The sequence below is a fragment of the Schistocerca gregaria genome, chromosome 3 (genome assembly GCF_023897955.1).
Source record: "Schistocerca gregaria isolate iqSchGreg1 chromosome 3, iqSchGreg1.2, whole genome shotgun sequence".
Classification (NCBI taxonomy): Eukaryota; Metazoa; Arthropoda; class Insecta; order Orthoptera; family Acrididae; genus Schistocerca; species Schistocerca gregaria.
Window position 1 is genome coordinate 103673516 of NC_064922.1, and position 9106 is coordinate 103682621.

General features: G+C 28.0%; 2 long non-coding RNA genes across 2 annotated transcripts in view; one reads left to right on the top strand and one right to left on the bottom strand.

Annotated features, from left to right (window-relative positions):
* LOC126353839 (uncharacterized) overlaps nt 1-4958 on the top strand; it is a 27729-nt gene extending 22771 nt beyond the window's left edge. The window contains exon 2 of the long non-coding RNA XR_007565220.1: nt 4698-4958. This is a non-coding gene — a long non-coding RNA (uncharacterized LOC126353839). The remainder of the gene's footprint in view (nt 1-4697) is intronic.
* The window catches only part of LOC126353838 (uncharacterized), a 13993-nt gene extending 5394 nt beyond the window's left edge, over nt 1-8599 (bottom strand). The window contains exon 1 of the long non-coding RNA XR_007565219.1: nt 8167-8599. This is a non-coding gene — a long non-coding RNA (uncharacterized LOC126353838). The remainder of the gene's footprint in view (nt 1-8166) is intronic.
* Between the last annotated feature and the right edge of the window lie 507 nt (nt 8600-9106).

A 9106-nucleotide genomic window follows, 5' to 3' on the forward strand; every position in this document is an offset into this window, starting at 1 on the left:
TCAAATGTAATATTTATACTAGAAAAACAATTATCTACCTCATCAATAAATAGAGATATATAAGAATAATCATACTACGTCTACGAAGTGTCAGTATCATGCTGCTGCTTCAAATCCAAAGTGATGTCTTGGTGAAAATTGATTTATTGAGTGTCGAAGTAGACATGTTGATAAAAAGATTGTTCCAATAATTACGTGTAAACCATGGAATCCTGTTGCAACAAAGAATGTTGATCCATAAACAGCATCTGCAATGGTAAAAGGTGCTTCTCAATATTCATATGCTTGAAGTATTGTAAAGTATAGTCCTAATAACACTGTGAAGAATAATCCTTGTAGTGCTTGAGTATGATTAGATTCCATTAAACTATGATGTGCTCATGTTACTGTTACTCCTGATGCTAAAAGAATAGCTGTATTAAGTAATGGAATTTGTATAGGGTTAAAGGGTTGAATTCCTATTGGAGGTCATAGTAATCCTAGTTCAATTGTTGGTGCTAATCTTCTTCTAAAGAATGCTCAAAAAAAAAGAAACGAAAAATAATACCTCTGATGCAATAAATAAAATTATTCCTCATCGTAATCCAATTGATACAAATCCTGTATGTAATCCTTGATATGTTCCTTCTCGTACTACATCTCGTCATCATTGAATTATAGTTAGTAGGGTAATTCCAAATCCAATTATGAATAAGTTAATATTAAATAGGTGGAATCATTTTGCTAGTCCTGATACTAGGACTATTGCTCCAATTGCTCCTGTTAATGGTCAAGGTCTATAGTCTACTAAGTGGAATGGGTGGTTTGAGTGAGTTGTTAACATAGGTTTAATATACTTCTCTAGAATATAGAGTTCTTAGAATTGAGAAAACATAGGCTTGAATTATTGCTACTGCTGATTCTAGAATTAATAGAAGTATTTGTCCAATAATTAGTAATGAGATTAAGTTTATTGCTATAGATGGTCCTGTGTTTCCTAATAAGGTTAATAATAAGTGTCCTGCAATTATATTTGCTGCCAACCGTACTGCTAATGTACCTGGTCGAATAACATTACTAATTGTTTCAATTAGTACTATAAATGATATTAATGCAGGCGGTGTACCTTGTGGTACAAGGTGTGTAAATATATGATTAGTATGGTTAATTCATCCAAATAATATAAATCTTAGCCATATAGGTAGGGCAATTGCAAATGTTAATGCTAAATGTCTTGTTCTAGTAAAAATATAAGGGAATAATCCTATGAAATTGTTAAATAATATTATAATAAAAATTGAGATGAAAATGAATGTTGTTCCATTAAATGATTTTGGTCCAAGAAGTGTTTTAAATTCATTATGTAAGGTTAAATTTAGTTTATTTCAGATAATGTTAATTCGTGATGGTGTAAGTCAAAATAGTGATGGGATTAATAATAGTCCTAGAAATGTTCTAGTTCAATTTAATGATAAATTAAAGATGTTAGTTGATGGGTCAAATGTTGAGAATAGATTTGTTATCATTTTCAATTTAAGTTTTTTATTTCAATTGTTCCTTTTTCTGCTCTTTTAATAAGGTTAGGTTTAAATGAGAAGAAGTTTATTTGATTAAACAAGATTAATGTAGCTGAAAATATAATGAATAGTGAGAATCATATAAGAGGGGATATTTGAGGGATTTGGATATAATTTCCCCATCAGAAGTAGTCGTTAATTTACTATTATTTGGTTTAAGAGACCATTACTTAGGTGTACAAATTTTTTTTTAGTTACTTTAGATTGACACTCTAATGTTATTTATTTTAACTAACTCCTTAAATTATCTTAGATAATCACTTAATAAATAAATTTACTGAAGTTCTTTCAATTACAATTGGTATAAATCTGTGGTTTGCTCCACAGATTTCTGAGCATTGTCCAAAGAATAATCCAGGTCGATTTATTGTGAATGTTCCTTGATTTAACCGACCTGGCGTTGCATCAATTTTAACCCCTAATGCAGGAACTGCTCATGAGTGTAGAACATCTGATGCTCTTGTTAATACTCGTACTTCTGTATTTATTGGTAGGATTGTTCGGTTATCTACATCTAGTAGTCGGAATCCATCATTTTCTAGGTCTTGTTCTGGTGTTATATAAGTGTCAAATTCTACGTCTATGAAGTCTGAATATTCATATCTTCAATATCATTGTCGTCCAATGGTTTTAATTGTAATTATTGCATCTACTGAATCATCAAGTAAATATAATAGTCGTAATGATGGAAGGGCAATAAAAATTAATGTAATTGCTGGTAAAGCTGTTCAGATTGTTTCAATTAAATGTCCATGAAGTATATTACGGTTAGTATAGGCAATAAATAATATACAACTTAGGGCATAACCTACAATTACTGTAATTAATAATAATACGACCATAGTATGATCATGAAAGAATGATAATTGCTCCATTAATGGTGAAGCTCCATCTTGAAGAGATAAATTTGATCATGATGCCATTAATAAATATTTTCTAATAAAAGGTCAAACCTTTATTTGTAGAGCTTAAATCTACTGCACTAATCTGCCATATTAGAATCTAGAGATTAATGGTAATTCTGAGTAACTATGTTCTGCAGGAGGGTTATTTTGTTGTCATTCTGTTGATCTTCTTATGTTAGCTCTAAATATAATTGCTCGGTTTGTAATCATTCTTTCTCATATAATTACAATGAATATAATGATTCCTACAATAGAAATTGTAGACCCAATTCTTGATACTACATTTCATGATGTATATGCGTCTGGGTAGTCAGAGTATCGTCGAGGTACTCCTGCTAATCCTAGGAAGTGTTGAGGAAAGAATGTTAAATTTACTCCAATGAATATAATTGTAAATTGGATTTTTAATCATGTATTATTTATAGTTAATCCTGTAAATAGTGGATATCATTGAATGACACCTCCTATAATTGCAAATACTGCTCCTATAGATAATACATAATGAAAGTGGGCTACAACATAATATGTATCATGTAATACAATATCAAGTGATGAATTTGCTAATACTAATCCTGTTAATCCACCAATTGTAAATAGGAAAATAAATCCTAGAGCTCATAATAATGGTGGATTGAACTTGAATTTAGTTCCATATAATGTAGCTAATCATCTAAATACCTTAATTCCTGTAGGTACAGCAATAATTATTGTTGCTGATGTAAAATATGCTCGTGTGTCAACATCCATTCCTACTGTAAATATATGATGTGCTCATACAATAAATCCTATTAGTCCAATTGATAGTATAGCATAAATTATACCTAATGTTCCAAATGATTCAATTTTTCCTCTTTCTTGACATACAATATGTGAAATAATTCCGAACCCCGGTAGAATTAAAATATAAACTTCTGGGTGTCCAAAGAATCAAAATAGATGTTGATATAGAATTGGGTCACCCCCTCCTGCAGGGTCAAAGAATGATGTATTTAAATTTCGATCTGTTAATAATATAGTAATAGCTCCTGCTAAAACTGGAAGTGAAAGAAGGAGAAGTAATGCTGTAATAGCTACAGATCATAAAAATAAAGGTGTTTGATCTAAAGTTATACTTTCTGATCGTATATTAATTGCTGTTGTAATGAAATTCACTGCACCAAGAATAGATGATACACCTGCTAAGTGCAGTGAAAAAATAGCTAGATCTACAGATGCACCCCCGTGTGCAATAGCTCCTGCTAGAGGAGGGTAAACTGTTCATCCTGTACCAGCACCATTATCTACTATAGAAGATGTAAGAAGAAGGGTTAGTGAAGGTGGTAGTAATCAAAAACTTATATTATTTATTCGTGGAAATGCTATATCTGGTGCATCAATTATTAGTGGAACAAGTCAATTACCAAATCCACCAATTATAATAGGTATATAATAGGTATATAATTATAATTTGTATCAATTGGATTACGATTATTCATTAGTGAAAAGAAAGATTAAATAAGAAAGAATATAATACATTTATTGCTATACATGTTCCATATTAATCTTTAATTATATATAATAGAGAAGTTGTTGTGGTCATACATAGGGGCGTTTCTTTTTTTTTTGTTAATGTTTGTGGTTTTTTTTTTCTTTTTTTTCTTTAAGTATTTGAATCTTTTATTTTTTCCTGAATTAATAGATTTAAAATTTTCTTATTTTTTATTTTTAAAAGTTTTATTCTTGCTTGTTTATTCACTTTTTCTTAGTATTATATGTAGGTTTTGTTAGACTAAATGTTCTTTTTGCAGTAATTTGATTTAATTATCAAGTGATTTTGGATTTAGCAATTGATTTAGTATCGGCATAATTCGTGCCAGCAGCCGTGGTTATACGATTGGTACAAGTGAATATTATTGGTTAAAACAGTTGTTTATATTATTAGGGTTGAAATATAAATTTGTAAGGTGAAATGTTAAAATTTATTTGTGGCCCTTTTTGTGAATCTGTGAAATTTAAATAATAAACTAGGATTAGATACCCTATTATTTTAAATGTTAATTATATTTACCAGGGTACTATTAGTTAAGGTCTTTAAACCCAAAGAATTTGGCGGTATCTCATTCCATTCAGAGGAACCTACCCCATGATTGATAATACACGATTTACTCTACTTAATTTATTTGTTTGTATATCTCCATTATCAGAGAATCTTTTTAGAGTTATAATTCTCAAGATTTATAATTATAAAATATTTCAGGTCAACGTGCAGCTTATAGTTAAGAGGAGGTGGGTTACAATAGATTTTTGTTTATAACGGATTTGATAGTGAAATACTGTTAATGAAGGTGGATTTGATAGTAATTTAATTTATTTAATTTAACTGATATTGGCTCTGAGATGTGTACACATCGCCCGTCGCTCTCATTATTGATTATTCTATTTTATTTTAAAGTAGCTTCAATTTAGATGAGATAAGTCGTAACATAGTAGATGTACTGGAAAGTGTATCTAGGAAGAGTTTCAAGATATAACTTATTAGTAAAGTGTTTCATTTACACTGAAAATTTTTCTGTGCAAATCAGGATATCTTGATTATTTATTTTATTATATTAATTTTTTGTTTATTTAATTATTTAATATAAATAATTTTATTGTATTTTTGTCTTAGTTTTTTTTTAGAATTGATTTTTTAAATTATAGTTTATTGGTAATGTAAGTGTTTTATGAAATATTATTTTACATTTTTTTAAGTAGATTTTATTTATTGTACCTTTTGTATCAGGGTTTATCAAAATTTTAGTATTTATTTTACTTGTCTCGATTTGGGTTGATTTATAAATAATTTATAGTTAATGTATCATAATTATTATTAAATTATTTATAGAAATGAGATGTTAATCGTTTCCCAAGATATCTAGTTTCTTAAGAAAAAATTTAATTTTTCAAGTTATTTGTTTTTATTTAATTTTTTAAGTAAAAATATTAACTTATTTATTCTTTAAGGGATAAGCTTTGAAGTTAATAACCTATAATTTATTTTATAAAAATATAATAGTAAGCTTTAAACCAGCTATCTTTAAGATTACGTTTTAGTTCATTATTTTTTATTTTGATTTTATAAATATTTTAGGTTTTTTATTAAGATTATTAATTTAATTTTAAAATTTTTGTAATAATGATAGAATTAGTATATTTATTTGTATGAAATTTTTACCTTGTGAACTTATTATAAGGAACTAGGCAAAATTGATTTCCGCCTGTTTATCAAAAACATGTCCTCTTGTTTATATTTTGAGGTCTGGCCTGCTCACTGAGCGTATTTTTAAAGAGCCGCGGTATTTTGACCGTGCAAAGGTAGCATAGTCATTAGTCTCTTAATTAGTGGCTGGAATGAATGGCTTGACGAGAAATCAACTGTCTCTTAATAAATTTTTGAATTTAACTTTTGAGTCAAAAGGCTTAAATTCTTCTTTAGGACGAGAAGACCCTATAGAGCTTAACATTTTACTTTTATATAGTTTTTTGTTTGTCTTTCTATATTTAATGATGATGTTTTGTTGGGGTGACATGAAGAATAGATAAACTCTTCATTATTATATCATTTATTTATGTTTGTTATTTTGATCCATAATTTATGATCATAAGATTAAGTTACCTTAGGGATAACAGCGTAATTGTTTTTGAGAGCTCATATCGACAAAGCAGATTGCGACCTCGATGTTGGATTAAGAAAAATTTTGGGTGCAGGAGCCCAATGATTAGGTCTGTTCGACCTTTAAATTCTTACATGATCTGAGTTCAGACCGGCGTGAGCCAGGTCGGTTTCTATCCGAAGATTGTTAATCCATATTAGTACGAAAGGACCAAATGGTTAAAATATTTTTTGTTATATTGATTAATATTAATTTATTTACTATTTTGACAGATTAATGTGTTGAATTTAGAATTCATTTATGTAGATTTTTTCTACAAATAGTATTGATACTTTATGATTTATTTATATTTATTTTGAATTTTCTTTTATTGGTTATTTGTGTTTTAATTAGTGTTGCCTTTTTAACTTTATTAGAGCGTAAGGTTTTAGGTTATATTCAGATTCGAAAGGGTCCAAATAAGGTAGGTTTTGTTGGAATTCCTCAGCCATTTAGAGATGCTATTAAGTTAATTTGTAAGGAGCAGCCAATTCCTATTATATCTAATTACCTACTTTATTATTTTTCCCCTGTTTTTAATTTAATGATTTCTTTAGCCGTTTGAGTAATTTTTCCTTATTTAACTTATATGTGTTCTTTTTCTTATGGATTTTTATTTTTTTTTATGTTGTACTAGATTAGGTGTTTATACTGTTATAATTGCTGGTTGATCTTCTAATTCAAATTATTCATTATTAGGTTCTCTTCGTTCTGTTGCTCAAACAATTTCTTATGAAGTTAGTTTAGCTTTAATTTTATTGTCTTTAATTATTTTAATTGGTAGTTTTAATATGTTTGATTTTATAAACTATCAGCTTTATTGTTGATTTATTATTATTTCTTTTCCTTTAGCTTTAGCTTGTTTTGCTTCTTGCTTAGCTGAAACTAATCGTACTCCTTTTGATTTTGCTGAAGGGCAATCTGAGTTAGTTTCAGGATTTAATATTGAGTATGGTGCGGGTGGTTTTACTTTAATTTTTTTAGCTGAATATACTAGAATTGTCTTCATAAGAATGTTATTGGCTTAAATTTTTTTGGGCGGTGATTTTTATTCTTTTATATTTTTTATTAAGCTTGCTATTATATCTTTTGGTTTTATTTGGGTTCGTGGAACATTACCACGGTTCCGTTATGATAAATTAATGTACTTAGCTTGAAAAAGTTTTTTACCTTTATCTTTGAATTTTTTTATTTTCTTTGTTGGTTTAAAGATTTTATTTATCTCATTTGTTTAGTGAAATTTTTTGAGAAAAGTTAATAGAAGAGTTAAACTTCTAATTTTATGTTTTCAAAACATATGCTTTTCCTAAGCTAATTAACTTTATTCCTTAATTAATTTATCTCATGCGTTTGCGACATGGACATTAATTAAGAAATATGTGAAGTAAATAATTGTTAAGATTTGACCTGTTATAATATAAGGTTCTTCAACAGGTCGTTTACCAATTCACGTTAGTAAGCATACAACAACTACTATAATTCAGAATAAAATTTGATTAATAGGGTAAAATTGAATGCCTCGGAATGGTGTTTTATTATAAAATGGTAAAATTATTAAGATTCTAATTGATAAAAATAATGCAATAACACCTCCTAACTTATTAGGGATAGGTCGTAGAATTGCATATGCAAATAGGAAATATCATTCTGGTTGAATGTGAACTGGTGTTACTAATGGGTTGGCAGGTACAAAGTTATCTGGATCTCCTAATAGGTAAGGATTAATTAAACATAGTATAATTAATAATGATGTTATTATTACAAATGTAATAGAATCCTTAAAGGTAAAGTATGGATGGAATGGAATTTTTTCAATATCTCCATTTAGTCCAAGAGGATTATTAGATCCTGTTTGGTGAAGAAGAAATAAATGAATTGCGGCTATAGCAGCAATAATAAATGGTAATACAAAATGGAATGTGAAGAATCGATGTAATGTTGCATTATCAACAGCGAATCCTCCTCATACTCATTGGACTAAATCTGTTCCTAAGTATGGGATTGCTGATAATAAATTAGTAATTACTGTTGCACCTCAAAAAGATATTTGGCCTCAGGGTAAGACATATCCTATAAATGCAGTTGCTATAACTAAAAATAAAATCACTGTACCAATTATTCAGGTATGTATATATATATAAGATCCATAGTAAATTCCCCGTCCTACATGTAAGTAAATACAAATAAAAAATATAGATGCTCCATTTGCGTGTAAGGTTCGGATAATTCAACCATTATTTACGTCTCGGCAGATGTGTACTACACTACTGAATGCTATTTCAATATTTGATGTATAATGTATAGCTAAAAATAGTCCAGTTACGATTTGAAATACCAAACATAACCCTAATAGGGATCCAAAATTTCATCAAAATGAAATATTTGTTGGGGCAGGTAAGTCAATTAAAGAGTTATTAATAATTTTAATTAAAGGATGTCTTAATCGTAAGGGTTTATTCATTAGTAATTATCTTATTTTACGAATGGGTCCCTGATTAATATTGGTGATTTTAACAACTGCTAGTAGTGCTAAAAATAAATAAATTATTATTATTATTGTAATAATGAATGTTGGTCTATTATATAATTTTTCTAAAGATATTGTTATTTCTTGATAATTGATTGAATTATCAATATTTATAGTTTCGGTGTTTTTGAAAAAGTCTATAAATATAGATATATCTAGAATAATTAATATTAATATGATAAATACTCACATTATTAATGTAATAATTATAGTGATTGATTTAGGCTGAAATATTTCGTTTGATGCAATTCTTGTAATGTAAATAAATAATACTAGTATACCACCAAGAAATGTTAAAAATAAAATATATGATAATCAATATCTTTCTATTATTGTTCCTGTTATTAATCCAACTAGGAAGGTTTGAAGGATAATAAAAAGCATTATTGATATTGGATGTCTTAATTTAATAAAATTAATATTTATTACATTTGATAATGATATAAT